Genomic DNA, 13,552 nt, shown 5'->3' with positions numbered 1-13,552 from the left:
GGAGCTTACTATTTGTGAAGGAGAAAAGATCACTCTTTATTGCCTGGGGTTTTTTTTCCCTGCAGTTTTCTTAAGCATGTGCTGTAGGGCAGTGCTGGAGAGACAACACTTAATGGGTCTCATCTGACTCCGTGTCACTTTTTATGTTTTTTGTCGTGACCAAGAGCTTGGGCCTCATGGCCTCTCCAGAAATTCACTCTTGATAAAGTAATGTCTTTGGTAAACTTTTAAACCTCTCCATCTCAGTTCCCTTAGCCACCGTGCTAGGAGACATGGGTGCCCTGTTTTATCTTTGTCCTCACTCCTCATGCTGCTCCCTGATTTGCTTTCAAGGTGCTCTGACAGCTCAGCTGCTTATCTCTGCTGTGACAGGCTGCCCTTGTTTGGATCCCTGCACCAAACCCTCCAAGCTTATCTCTTGACTAGGGTCTTCGTTTCAAATTGGTGTGCCGCATCCAGCAGAGCCCTTTGCCTGACCGTGAAGAGGGACAGGAACGCCACAGCATCCTTCCTCAGCACCATTCTGTGACCATCTCCTTCTGGGAGATGGGTGCTGAGCAGCAAAGGGAGAAGCCCTGTGAGCAGGGAGGCTGGCGAGCAGGGGTGCCCTCTCTCTCTTTGCAGAAGGGGAAAATCTGGTCTTTTCATTCAGGAATCCCCTGCCTCAGGCCCTGGAGTTTGAAGTGATGCTCAGTGGCTTTGCACAGAGTAGGAGCGTGATAAGAGCATTTTGTGTCAGTCAGTGTTTTGCTGTCACAGTTACTTGGGAGATGCTGTGAACATTTCCCCGTGGTAAAATGAGAAAGGTCCTTTTGAGATGTATAAATTACAAATAAATATTCTGTACGCTGTAGAACAAATTTAACTCCACTAAACTAAAGCGGTTTACACTGATGCGAGTGAGAGCAGAGTTTAGCCCATAATGCATGTTGTGTATCCCTCAGTACAGCTGTTGGTGCCGTGCCTGGTAGGTCTCTTCCAGACATGCATGGATCTGCAGTCCAGGAGGCTGGCCACCAGCCTCAGCATCGCTGTCCTGGCTGCTGTGACAGCCCTGCGGGCCCTGCAGACAGGCAGGACAATCGGTCACCTTTGACTTCCCGGCATCACCTGGGTGCTCTGAGCCTGTGCTACACTCAGAGCTGGTGCTGTGTCGCAGAGGTATGACACCACGGCAAAGCTCAGGCAGAAGACCTGCGTGGCTACACAGTTTTAAGCAGTCGCTCATATTTAGGTTTGCGTTCCTAGCTAAGCCCTGTGTGAGCAAAATTCATGATGCTGGGTAAAAAACAAAGCAAAAGGAAATTTTAGAAGATAGCTGCTTTTTTTTCCTTTTTTTTCTCCTTCCTCTTCTAGTTGGCTTCAGCATTAAATATAAGCTGTCTTAATTACCCCGACTGATTGGCTTGCCTTTCCAGTTGCATGATTTCGTTTCACAGCTGTGCAGATGTTTACAGCTCTTTTTCCTCAGGAAACCACCAGGAGCCTTATGAATGTGTCAAAGTAGGTGACTGAGCCCTGGGTACAGCTAACATCAGACACTGTCACTTCTGAGATACAGCCCTCGTCCCTGGGGTGAGGGTCTGAGCAGAGGGTCAGTCTGCCCCAAGGCATCTGTTGGGGAAATGCCTTCCAGGAGAGATCTTCGGCTTTGCTCTGTGCAAGCACGGTGCAGATGCTCTGAGCCCATGATGCTGCCGGGCTAAGAGGTGACAATAACAGGGACAGGAACTTCAGGGGAGTTGCTTTTAGCCCCTCTGTCTAGGGCTGAAGGGTACAAAGCGGTGTCCAAATCCCCTACACAAGAATTCTTCACTTACAGCTATTTAGCATGTCTAGGAACTAGTTTTCCGATGAGACTGTTCTGCTGTTAGTTTGGTCTGACCTGCTCTTCAAATCCCCTTTTGTGCATGTGGTAGTATTTCCATAATGCTCCTGAGATTTATGCTACGACGTTCCCATTTTTGAAAGTGGAGGCTGTGGGCAAGTCATTAAGCACAGCAAAAAATGCACTAAAAAGTTATTAACCAGGTGCAAACATGTGATCTATTCTGGGAAGTCTTCATGCAAGTTGTTTAGTGGCCTTTTTAATTAGAAATTCAGAACCTCTTCTGATGCTTCCTTGCAGCTGCTCTGCACGAGTGGTTCTATAAAATAATCTGCTTTAGATTAAGCGGCTGAGTTTTTCCCCAGAATAAAGGCAAGGCCCCATAGGGATTCCCTTACCCCAGGTATCACTCAGACAGCCGCACTGCCGTGGTGCAACCTCCTGGACAGCAGCTCAGTAGTCTGCTGGGACTGCAGACGGTGATCCCAGGTATCATCCTACTCCCAAAGGTCTCATGTGCGGTCCCTCCTCTCTCCTGTTCTAGAAATGTTACACTAGAAACTGTGTTGAAGAATAACGAAGGCTTGTTTCTATAGGCTTACCTCTTGTAGTTGGGTTCTCTGGTATCAAGTAAGTGCAAGCTCTGGCTGTTTTCTCTGACCTTTAGAGCATACATAGCATTGCTTTCGCATGGATTCTCTGGTGTCTAGTAAGGGTTGAGCTCATGCACCTTCACAGATGAATGTCTCTCTTTTCTTGCCAGCTGTCTAATTTCTTGAGTGTTCTTATGCACTTGGGAATTATGTATTCCTGTGATAGCGCATACATTCAAATTTAACTATTCCAGAAGGTGTGATGATGCCCAAGGCGATTTTCATTGACACCCGTCTGCTTCATCACTCCTATGCATGCAACCTTAAGATGGGATAGTAAAGACCAAAAGGACATTGAAATGAAATTGGGATTCAGTGATCTGAAATAGTGCTAAATTAAGAGGAGGAGTGCAAAACAAAACTCCTGGGATACGTTCAGTCGTCTTGTTTAATACCCATGGTTGGTGTTTTTAAAAAAATTAAGCCATGCCTTAGTGCAAGTTCTGCACATCCCTTGCTGAGGGAAAGGCGGGGGATGAGACATCTGAAAAGTGCCCAGTTGTTTTATTTATTAAGTGCTGTGTACAAGTAGTGCACATTATTATTTAATGAGGGGTACTGCTATTGCTGGTTGCAAAGCAGCATAGGGAGATAGAGAGCATGCTTGAAAGAATTGGTACTGTGCCTACTCCTGCCTGGACAGAGCTCTGGAGGAGGGAGTGGTTTAATGGGAAGGCTGACCTTGACAGTGATTTCTCAACATTTTAGTTGTCCTTTCTGTGAAATCAAGGTAGAGAGGCCTGTTGCCTTTGTGAATGTGCTAGGTCTCCCAATGAACAGCAGCATTATATGTGAACGCACGTAAAGGGAGCTATGTACAGTTATCACTCTGTGGGCAAAGAGGACAAGGCATGCTTATGGAGAGAGGTGCTTGCGAACGTGGCCGGAATGCAGAGAGACATGGCAGTGTTTTCCTGAAGCCCTTCCAGAGCAACTCCACGATGTTTCAGATTGAAAAAGTCCATGAAAGGCAGGACACAGCACATAGGAGTGTCTTGCCCAGCTCACCGGTCTTTTACACCTTTGCCAAAAGGCCTCGTAGGCAAATAAAGCTGAGAGCATCTGCAGCAACTCCCACTCCGTGGCTTAGAGGAGGTGAGAAGGGGGTCCCAGCAGCTGCACACAGCCACTGCAGCTGCAGCATCCATCAGGATGTGGGAAGAGGGCTCACCGGCCCCTGATGGTTGCTGAAGGAAGGGCGAAGTCCTGCAAGTCAGGGGTTGCTGAGCCCTGCGATCATGGTCAGGCCAGAGATGCAAAACACATGTCTAGGGACGGATCTCCCATGGAAACAAAGGATGTGGTATTAGCGTACTTGCTCTAGCTCTTCTCAGTGGCTGCGTGTCCCTGGACCAGTGGCTCAGTCCTTACTTCGGGTTTCCTATCCATGAAACTAGGGCAGTGCTTCTATTTCACAGCAGAGAAGATGCTCATGACCAAGACGGCTGGGTGGGCGTGATCTGCTGGGAGTACCCACTCTTCCCCACTGACCCGGGAGACGCCAGGATGACTTTGTTCTAGCTATCAGAAGTTAGGCAAGACAAACCCCATCCCGAGTGTCTGGCTGGATCTGGGCTTCCTGTCCTGGGTCCTGGCTTAGAAGAATGCAGGACAGCAAAAATGAGTGGTGGCACAACAACAAGAGACAGTCTCACACCTCTTGTTCCTCTCTTTAGCTGATTTTGGAAGGGTACCTTGTGCTGTTTTCTGCTCTGTTTACATTTAGGAAATACTTCACTGCTCTCCTCTACTGAATTTTATAAAGGAGGGTCTAGAGACTATGTTGGCACAAAACCAGTAACCTGTATTTTCAGGCAGAGGTTTTGTCTCCTTTTCCATAGTCTGTGCATGTGAGACACCGAGTTTCTGTAAAGCTGGCAGTGCATGGCCTTAGTAAGTTTAAATCATAACCAGGCCTTAACTAGCTGCAGCCCTTTGCAGTTGTGTTTTCTTCCAAGGTGATAAGATTTGATAGAAGTGATTAACCACGTCTGAATTAAATAGTCATTCTGTGAAATGAGCAACTCTGTGGCTGGTTCAGTGGAGCATCTTTGGCCAAAGGAAACTCTGATTAGGATGTGCGTGGTATTGCAGTTGCCTGATAGGAGAAGTGGTAACAACCACAGATAGTAAATGCACACAGACCCATTACATGAATGAAACTCTAACTTGTGCTGTATCCAAAGCCGATATACTGATAAAGCATATACAGTAGGCAGCCCTTGTATAAGCGATAATTCTTTCAGTTCAGACCTCCCAGTAGAAGGTTGCTGGGTTTCCATTTCCATTCCTCCTGCTGAGCTTTTCTCCTCTAATTGTAATATCATAGTATTAAGTGAGAGCACAGGGCATTTGAAAAGCAGCCGCCATTTAAATCACGCTAAGTAATCACGCTACTTGTTTTCCCTGTTAATACCCCGAAGATTGCGGTGAACAGCATTGCCATAGATTCTCACCCAGACCAGGGGGGGATTTCTGCAGTAACGCCAGCCCGGGGGGAAGCAGGCGGGGGGGGACTGGGTGGTCCTGGGCACAGGGGGGGAGGCGGGGCTGGGTACAGGCATGGCAGAGGGACATCTCTGGGGCAGGAATGCCATCTCGTGGCCGTAAATAGCTATTATGTGATTAAATCTATCTCTCATCCCTTCTTACAACTTCCCCATGACACTTCCCCTGTGTATCAGCTATGCTTAGGAAACACTCCATGCTGAAATCAAGCTCTGCACTTTCTGTACAGCAAAGATCATCCTTTTTTGGGTTCCTAAAGCTGTGCTGTCGGCCCCAGCAGCTCCTCTTGGCTGCGGTGCCCTGGCAGCAGAGTGACGCGGTGCTGGCATGGGAACGGGGTCTGCGGGGACTGCTTGTGAGCCACAAGCAGATAAAGAGCAGACCTTCGCAGGCTTTGCTTTGCTGCAGTCACCGACAGCTTTACCCTATTCCTTCTGCACCTTGCACACTCAGACGCAGATGTGATGCTCTCCTAGACATATTTCTCTCTCAGCCGGCAGTCGTAGTGTTGCCGTAGCCAGTTTGAGGATGTGGGAGTTGCAGCTCCTGGAGCGAGAGATGGTGCCTTTTATCAGCTGTCTGGTACTGCTGGCTGCATGATGTTAAGCAAGATGGTGTCTGCGTGCATGACACTTACACTGTGTCTCAGAGCCATGGGAACAAAAAATGGACAGTCCGTGAAATGCTGGAGGTTGGAAGACATCCTTAGCTGCTGCTAGGAGTCGTCCAGCCCTTAGGGACATGCTGTCTCTGCTCACCTTTTGGATAACACCATAGTGCTTTCAGCAGTGGTGTGTTTGGGTAAATGAACACCCTTTTTGTAAGCAAAAATTTACTAATGGTGCTTTTTTTTAGCAGAGGGAGCGATACATGCTCGGCAGGAATTAGGACGTCACGGGCAATGATGGATTCACTCAGAGAGCCCTTGGGTTGTCCCATCAGATGTCAGTGCTCCATGCAGAGACAGGGCTTCACTCGGCGTTACGTAGCTCCAGGGGAAGGCAGGTACAGCCACCGCTGCCAGCCAGTGCGTGCGGGGATGCTAACTTGTCAGTCACCTGCACAGTAGCTGCATCGGTGGAAGCAGGTTTTATCGTTGTTATAAAGTTTGTGCAGGAAAGTCTAGGAGGAATCAAATCTGTTTGTGCTGTCACTCCCACTTCGACTCAGCTTCTTCTGAGGGGATGGGACTGAAAGGCTGTTCTGTCAGCAGAAAGGGAGGAGAGGAAACAAATGTGAACAAAAATAGGCCGCGTTGTCAATCTGTGTCTGATGACTTAGGTTATCCTGTTCTGAAGGTGAGTAAACACATCGAACTCTTACTGTGGGAGGAATCCCAGAGGAGGCTCAGCAGCTCTTGGGAATCAAGCCGTGTTATGGATGCAAACCGTTCTCAACCCATTTCTACAGGCAGAGTGGAAAGGTAGCTTCCATAGCACCTGAATTGTATTTCCTAGCCTATGACATTTTCGCATGAGCAGAAACATAGAAGGTTCTCTGCATCTATATATATCCTTTGAGATTTTAATTTCATATCTTTTTTGTGCCCCTGCAGCAGTCACCTCCAGCACCCCTCTTTAGCAGTGGAAAGACAGGGGCACTTTTAGGGCAGGCTGCATTTCATCTGCTTGCTGCCTCTAAATCGCGATGAAGCAAATTAAGGCCTAACTCCACTGACTATTATTTAGATCTCTCCTTATTACAATAGCAGGAGCCCAAGGCAGGTGACGTGGGCATGTGTACATGGTAGTACAGTCCCCTAAATTTGAGGTTTTCCACGGTTGTGGTCTGTCTCATGTCTTGGCATCCTCTCTTGCTAGCTAAAGATCAAATCCTTTCCTTGGAGCCATAGTTCCATTTGAGTCCCTCTGCGGCATGTTAAATCCGAACTCAGTCCCACAAAACCCACCAAATGGATTAAATTACTTGCTCTTTTGCTGGTGGATGGCTGCTTCTGGTGGGAAGAACCGACAGCTCCCGTACTTCATCCACAGCGTGACGCACTCGCTGAACGCTGCAGAGCAGGCAACACGCGCTTTCTGCTTTGTTTGGTGTCTTTACACCCTATTTTGTTTCTGACTATATAATTTTTTATCTTTCAGTAATGATATTTCTTGAGAAGGTGTATCACCCACTGGGTTATGTTTCTTAGAAGAATTCAGCTGACCTCAATCGAGGTTTGTAGCCCTACTGCAATAAGTTGCAAACCAGTTTGTAACTGTCCCCAACACAGCATCCCCAAACCGTCTGTGGTTTATGGGCATTCCGCCACTGAAACCGAGCTCTGCGTGGAGCTGCACCCCGCGGGTCTCTAGCTGTGTGACCCAGTCTATGGGTTTTCTTGGGAAGCCTAAGAAAAAGCCTGAATTCTTCTGTTGCCTTTGGGTTTTTTCAAATCCCAAAGACACAAACCAAAAAGCTATTATCGATTGCCATTACCCATGAGAGCTACAAAAAATACATGTTTTCCCGAAGGCTTTGGGATGCCCTACTTCTTTTTATTACTGCTTTGTGACCCAGCTGGTGCAGGTGTGAGTATCTGCCTCCACCACGTGTCGTGGACATGTCCGTGCTGCCGCATCCCCTGCCAGTTCGGTGCCTCACCAGCATTGCTGTCGAAGAGGAGCGAGCTGTCTGCTCTCCCAGCATCTGCTTGTGAAGGGCTCAGCACATGGGCAACGTTGTCCCATTTACATCGTTCCTAGAAGTTCACAAATACCCATTTCTGAAAATGAAAGGAGTATTTTCATCCCGGTGGAATTAATGTCATCCCTGCATCAGGTTTTGCTGTTGAGCTGAGTAAGTCTGTGTGTGCTCCATTATAATGAACTGCAGCCTCAGAGTATGGGCAAGGGAAGTTCAGAAAGATCACCGATGACCATAATCTTGGTCGTCGACCTCTATTTCATGTTTTTGAATGGCTGGTATATGTAAAGCATCGGAGAATATAACAAAAAGCATTCCTGCATGCTTCTTCACATAGAGCTAACTGTTAAACACATTTAAAACCTGTTTATTTTCCTCCTTGCTGGTATCTCAGGAAATACATAAAAACAAAACACACCTTACATGGCATTAGAGAAACAGGTGTAGCCAGCTCCATCAGCTGTGTGAAGGTAGGTTAGCTGGGTGTCTAGTGTGCTTCTTCTCTAACTTCGTTTTTCCCAGTGCTTGAGCTTTGGGCATACATGATTTATGGCCCAAGATTTAAGGCTGCTCCCTGGAAAGTTCTCTTCTGGGTGGGGAGGAGTGGCTGAAGAAAGAAAAACATCATTTGTTAGGTGGGTTTTCTGGAAGAACTAAATCAAGACTGTACATAGCATTTTAGACTCCCAGCAATGAAGTGGGATCGGAGCTCTCCATCCCAGAGCGGGATCCAGATCCAGCAGGCACCACGGCCGGGCAGGAAACCAAGGCTGATTAAAAGCATCACACCCAGACAAGGTGAAGCAGTGACCCAGCAAAAGGTGAGTTTGCTGGCACGTGTTTCCTCAAAAAACAGGCAGTGTCTATCAGGCTGCTGTCTGTGCCACCCTCTCGATGGGCTTCCCTCCACCAGCCAGCTTACTTTGGAGACTGAACTATGAATACACCAGGAGGGACATAGACACACTAGTGTGCGTGCCAGGAGAGAAGAGGTGAGGGATGTGGATGAAGAGAAGTGCATGAAGCACAACCCTTTCCTGCCTGCATCAGCAGTGCACAGGGGAGGCACCTGGTCATTGCATTCTCACCGGATCCCATTCTGGCAGCAGAGGACAGCAAGTCAGGTTAAGCTGGTCTTGCAAATTTTGTCCCAGACATGGTCACATGTATTAAAGACCTTTCAGATGGACTGGCCTGCCTCTGTATGCAACCAGCTGGAGGAAGGCACTGGGTGCTGGTTCAGGTGGCTGTGCCCCTGCGGGGATGGAGGCAGCTGCACCCCTGTTCTGCATTCCTCAGGACGTGCTCCTGGCCTGGGAGGGGACAGGCATTGCTGCTGACTCGCTTACATTTGAAAAACGATACTGAGCAGTAGTTCAATAAACTAGTGCAAATCTGGCCAACTTGCAGGAATATTATTCTGCAAGACTTATTTACTTAAGCGGTAAACTTGTGGGAGGAAGGCAGAAGGGCAGCATCTTCCGCAGAGAGGTGCCGTGTCCCAGGATACTGCTGTGTACGTTGAGTGTAATGCATACCTGGAGTGAACCCACCGAGGGAAGAGCGTAGCTCTCCTTTAATACACATTTTTACTTCTGTTTTTCTGCTTTTTTCATGTTTATTCCATGCAAGTTGGCAAGCAAACCCATTTCAATAAATATATCTGAAGAGGGAGAAAAGGTGTCCTCTGGCAGGTTTGAAGCCCATGGAAACTGGTCATAGATCATGTTTGAATGTCAACCCGGTTGAAAGCACATCGCTCTCCAGCTGCTCCCATGTTAGCCTACTGACAGGCCGAGCTGGTTAGCAGGGCTGATTCATGGCCCAGCGATATAATTCAGTTGCACTTGTTCATTATTTATAAAAATCACAGACATCGGTGTTCTGGCCGGATGAAGTTACAAGAGCAATGATGGAAGGAGGGTTACTTTTTCAAATTAGGCAGGGACTAAGCAGACTTGCTGGAGACCACAGTACCTGGATGAAAGAATTTAATGCATTCTCCTGGGTACTAACATGTATGTTCACTTTTGGGAAGGTCATGGGTACTAAAGTTTCACTTAGACGAACTTAGGCACAAGAGGTGAATAGAAATTATTAAGTCAATGTCTCTCAAGGACAGCTGAGAAAATTGTAGATTAGGCAACGTAAGTGGGATATTGTGGAGAAAAACAGCTGGCAACGTGAGGAGACTAGGTGGTCTTACTTGTTTTGTCCATAAGTGGGAAGGGCTGAGTAGCATCAACCTTTAGGTTTGCCAGAAGATTGCCAATGTATTCCTTGAAACAGCTGACAGCAGCTTGGTCTGAGCAGCCTGGCACCTGCATCGGTGATGGCATCACTTTCCTTCCATGTGCCCATCTGGACAGTGCCTGTGAGAGCTCCCAAATGCTCCTGAAATCAGATAGGTAGGCCCATCCTTCAAGTCCTCCACGTTAGACAAGCCCATGGAGGTAGCGGGGGACAAGGGTGACCTTCCTCCCTTGTTGTCTACTCACGCCCTCTGGATATGTGTCATTTTATGTTTTATTCAGAAAAAAATCTCAGCTCTTCGGGCTGTTTGGTTAGTAACTGTGGTGGCACCTCTAGGTGAATCCAGACACAAAGTCTACAGTGATGATCTACTTAACTTGTTTTGCTTGTAAAAGGTAAAACAAGGGCCAGCATTTGTCAAGTTGGCACCTGGGGCATATCTTATCTTCTGGCTCTTTGCAGCCAGAACAGTTTAGCTACTCATCCTATGTTTGATGCCTAACTAGAAACCCTGGAGATGCAAATAGATCCTACGGATATCACTGGAACAGCACAGATGCGATAAATAGGGCAATAATTCTAGCAGAGTCCTTATGCATGGCAGTATTTCTTGGCCGGCTCCAGGCTTTGGGATACAGTGGGCAATAAGAAATGCTGGGCTGAGGGTTTCAGGAGGGATTCAGACAGTTAATATGGTCCTAACGGAGAAAGTACTCTCAGGATTTTTCTGCTTGTATCTTTATTTTCTCTGGTGTGTGTATATATCCTTTTGGCCAGAATGACATTATTTGTCCTCATTTGCAGATGTATTATTGCTCTGAAGTGTAAGCGTGAGCTCTGTGATATGGGGACAAGATAGCATGGCTACTTCATGAGAAGATTCGTCCAGAACAGGTCCCAACAAATAAAACCCTGCAGTGATAACCTGCTTAATTATTAAATATGGAAATGAAACCATTACATTGTTAGTCCCTCAGAAGATCCTAATACCTAACTACTGTCCAGAGCTAATTTTCTGAACAATAATTTAATACACAGCACAGATAAACTGCATACTGAGATTGAATACAAATGATGTTTCAGTGACATGAATTATGGCCTTATGCTGAGCATTACTATGGCAACTAATGACATCACCGCAGGCTTCAACCTGCACAAACCCCAACTTCTGAGGGTCTCTATTTGTTGGCACAGATCTTTTCAGGGCTTTTGGGGGGTATGAATATGTAAGCACCACAGTGTTGTCGAGGGTTTGCTATGTATGTTTACTGTCATTTGAAACATTTATTCCCTTTGTGGTTAATGTTGTTCTCATGAAGGAAACCTAATGAAAATTACTGTTTGTATTTGGTTAGTAACATTTGTTGATAACATATGGTCTGGGAATGCTTCAGCAAATAAGAGCTTTTTAATAGTAAACAGAGATATGAGTTCTATAAAGCAGATGCTGTCAAAATACACAGTGTAAGGTTGGCTATTTTCTTACTTTTGCCTCTTACCCAAAGCAAGATTATCTTTCTGCTTTCCCTGCTGGTGACAATGCAGTTTTTGTAGCAGAGAAAACGGAACCTGTGACCTGAAGCTGCAATTAGAAAATAAGGTTGTTTCTTGGTTCTTATGCTTAAAATGTTTATTAGGTAGCTGATGGCTACGTAAATGAAAAAGATATAATATTGGGGATCTGACTGGACCTGTAGTGGTGTAGATAATTCATGCCAAACCTCTGCTCCCTGGCACTGGTAGCAGTTTGATGCATCGTCATAAAAGACGAAACACATGGAATAGTGACACCGGGACAGAAAACTTCAGGGCAAAGCTGACAAAGAAACCGAGTTCATTAATCAGCTGTGCACTGAACACACTCATCTGCTAAGCTCAGTTGGGCAAGATTTGCTCAGAGGAGAGCAAAGCGTAGAACCATACTCCTTGGGCACAGGAAGGAGCAAATTATTTTTCCCGATAACTTTCCAAATGCAAAACCTGCTGTTTGGTATTTATGTTTGAAGAACATCTAGTCGCTGGACCACATGTCATCTGAGCCTTTTCCTGGTCACTTCAAGGGAACTGCCTTTCTTCAGCAGAGGGTCTAGTTTGAGGACAGTGTAAAATCAGAAAGTGTCATTAATAGCTTAAGGGTGAATAGAAGTGGTTAGTGAGATACGGTATAGTCTCTCATCTGACTTGCAGTATTTTAGGTTGCAGTGTGTGTTCCATCGCATCACTTGGTGTTGCTGCTCATGGCACGCTCTTGGTTTCTTTTAGTTTACAAAAGGCGCCTTGTCTGTGATTATCCTTCAAACTTGCTTGTACACTTTGCAGGAGTTTTGAAGTGTGATGAATTTTCAGGATCTCTGGAATAATATAGAAATCTAGCTCACAATGAATTATAAAAAAAAGACAAAGAGAACAAAAAGAGAAAAAAGAGCAGTTTTTATCTGCTAGTTTCATGTTGGGCCTCTGCATGATCGGATGTTCAGGAGCATCCTCCTTGCAGTGGTGCAGTTTTCCCCAGCCCTCCCTCTGCCCTTCGTCTTTGGCTGAGCTGTTCTCTGCTAACAAGGGCAAGTGCAGTTTTAGGAGAACTTTGCTTAGCTCTGTCTGGAAGTTTCTGTCTGGCTTTATTTTAATAAGTTTTTAACTTTCTAAGCTGCAGAAACAAAGCTTGAAACACAGCTGTGAAGTCTCAAACATAAAAGCATCATGACTTTTTACCCCTTAGTGTAGAAGATATTTTTTTCTCTTCTCTGCTACTTTCAAAATTCTTTAAATCTTGCAAATAGGCATTAGTTCAAGTTCCGCTTAATTTTTGTTCCGTGACCCTCTTCAGTCTGTGCTTGTTTGCCAGAGGGGAGCGTTTTCCTGTATCTCAAAAACCTTAGCACAGGTGAGAAATTCGACGTGCTGGTGTGAGTGGCACTGCCTGTGGAGGATCTTCATGAGCCTATTTGAAAAGCCGTGGCCCTTAGCATGTTGAACAGACTTGGTGTTTCACAGATTTCTTTTCCCTACAATCTCTCTAAGTCAAAGCTGGCTGCTGTATAAGGTTCGGGTATCTTTAAGAGAACCCCAGGAGGATGCTCGCCAGCACAGGTCAGGTGAGCCCTCCTGGGTGTCACCAGGCAGCAGCTCCAGCTGCAGCACTCTGCTCGCTGGGACGGGAACAGGGCCCAGGAGGAAAGTCCCTGAAACGAAGTGCAGTGGGCTGTGGCCAAACTGGGGCTCTGTCCTCAAAGCTTCCCCAAGTGTCCGGACCCAGAGAGGAAACCTCTAGCGTGATGTGCTCAGGCCCATCACCAGACCTCCCTCCGGCAGGCTGCAGGGCTGCTGCGGTTCCCACGCTCACGCAGGGAAGGGCAGCTGTGGGGTGGGCTCCCCTTGTACGACTTAAAATGGCAAGTTTGGCCATCGGTGTCAGCAAACTGTGGCTGGGACCCTGTGCCTGCAGGGTCCCACATGGAACGAGTTCATGTTCTGGGCACGCTCGGGCAGCTTGTGGTTGCAGGAGCTTGGAGGTGTCCTCTAGAAACACGCATGTCTAGAGGGGGTTTTCACATACCGTGGGTCATTCAGCCTCCGTAGCGCTACTTTCCAAGCCATGAGACCAGTCGGGGGTGACTCATGGTGTACAAATAGTAGATGGTGGTCTCAGTTCATTGCATAGTTG

The 13,552-nt window shown here is 46.8% G+C and overlaps 1 protein-coding gene across 16 annotated transcripts in view; it reads left to right on the top strand.

Moving 5' to 3' along the window:
* Positions 1 to 13,552, top strand: part of CADPS (calcium dependent secretion activator) — a 221,134-nt gene that overhangs the window by 92,929 nt on the left and 114,653 nt on the right. The window lies entirely within an intron of this gene.

The sequence above is a fragment of the Gavia stellata genome, chromosome 12 (genome assembly GCF_030936135.1).
Source record: "Gavia stellata isolate bGavSte3 chromosome 12, bGavSte3.hap2, whole genome shotgun sequence".
Lineage (NCBI taxonomy): Eukaryota > Metazoa > Chordata > Aves > Gaviiformes > Gaviidae > Gavia > Gavia stellata.
The sequence above is the reverse complement of the archived record's forward strand: the minus strand, read 5'-3'. Positions and strand labels throughout refer to the sequence as shown.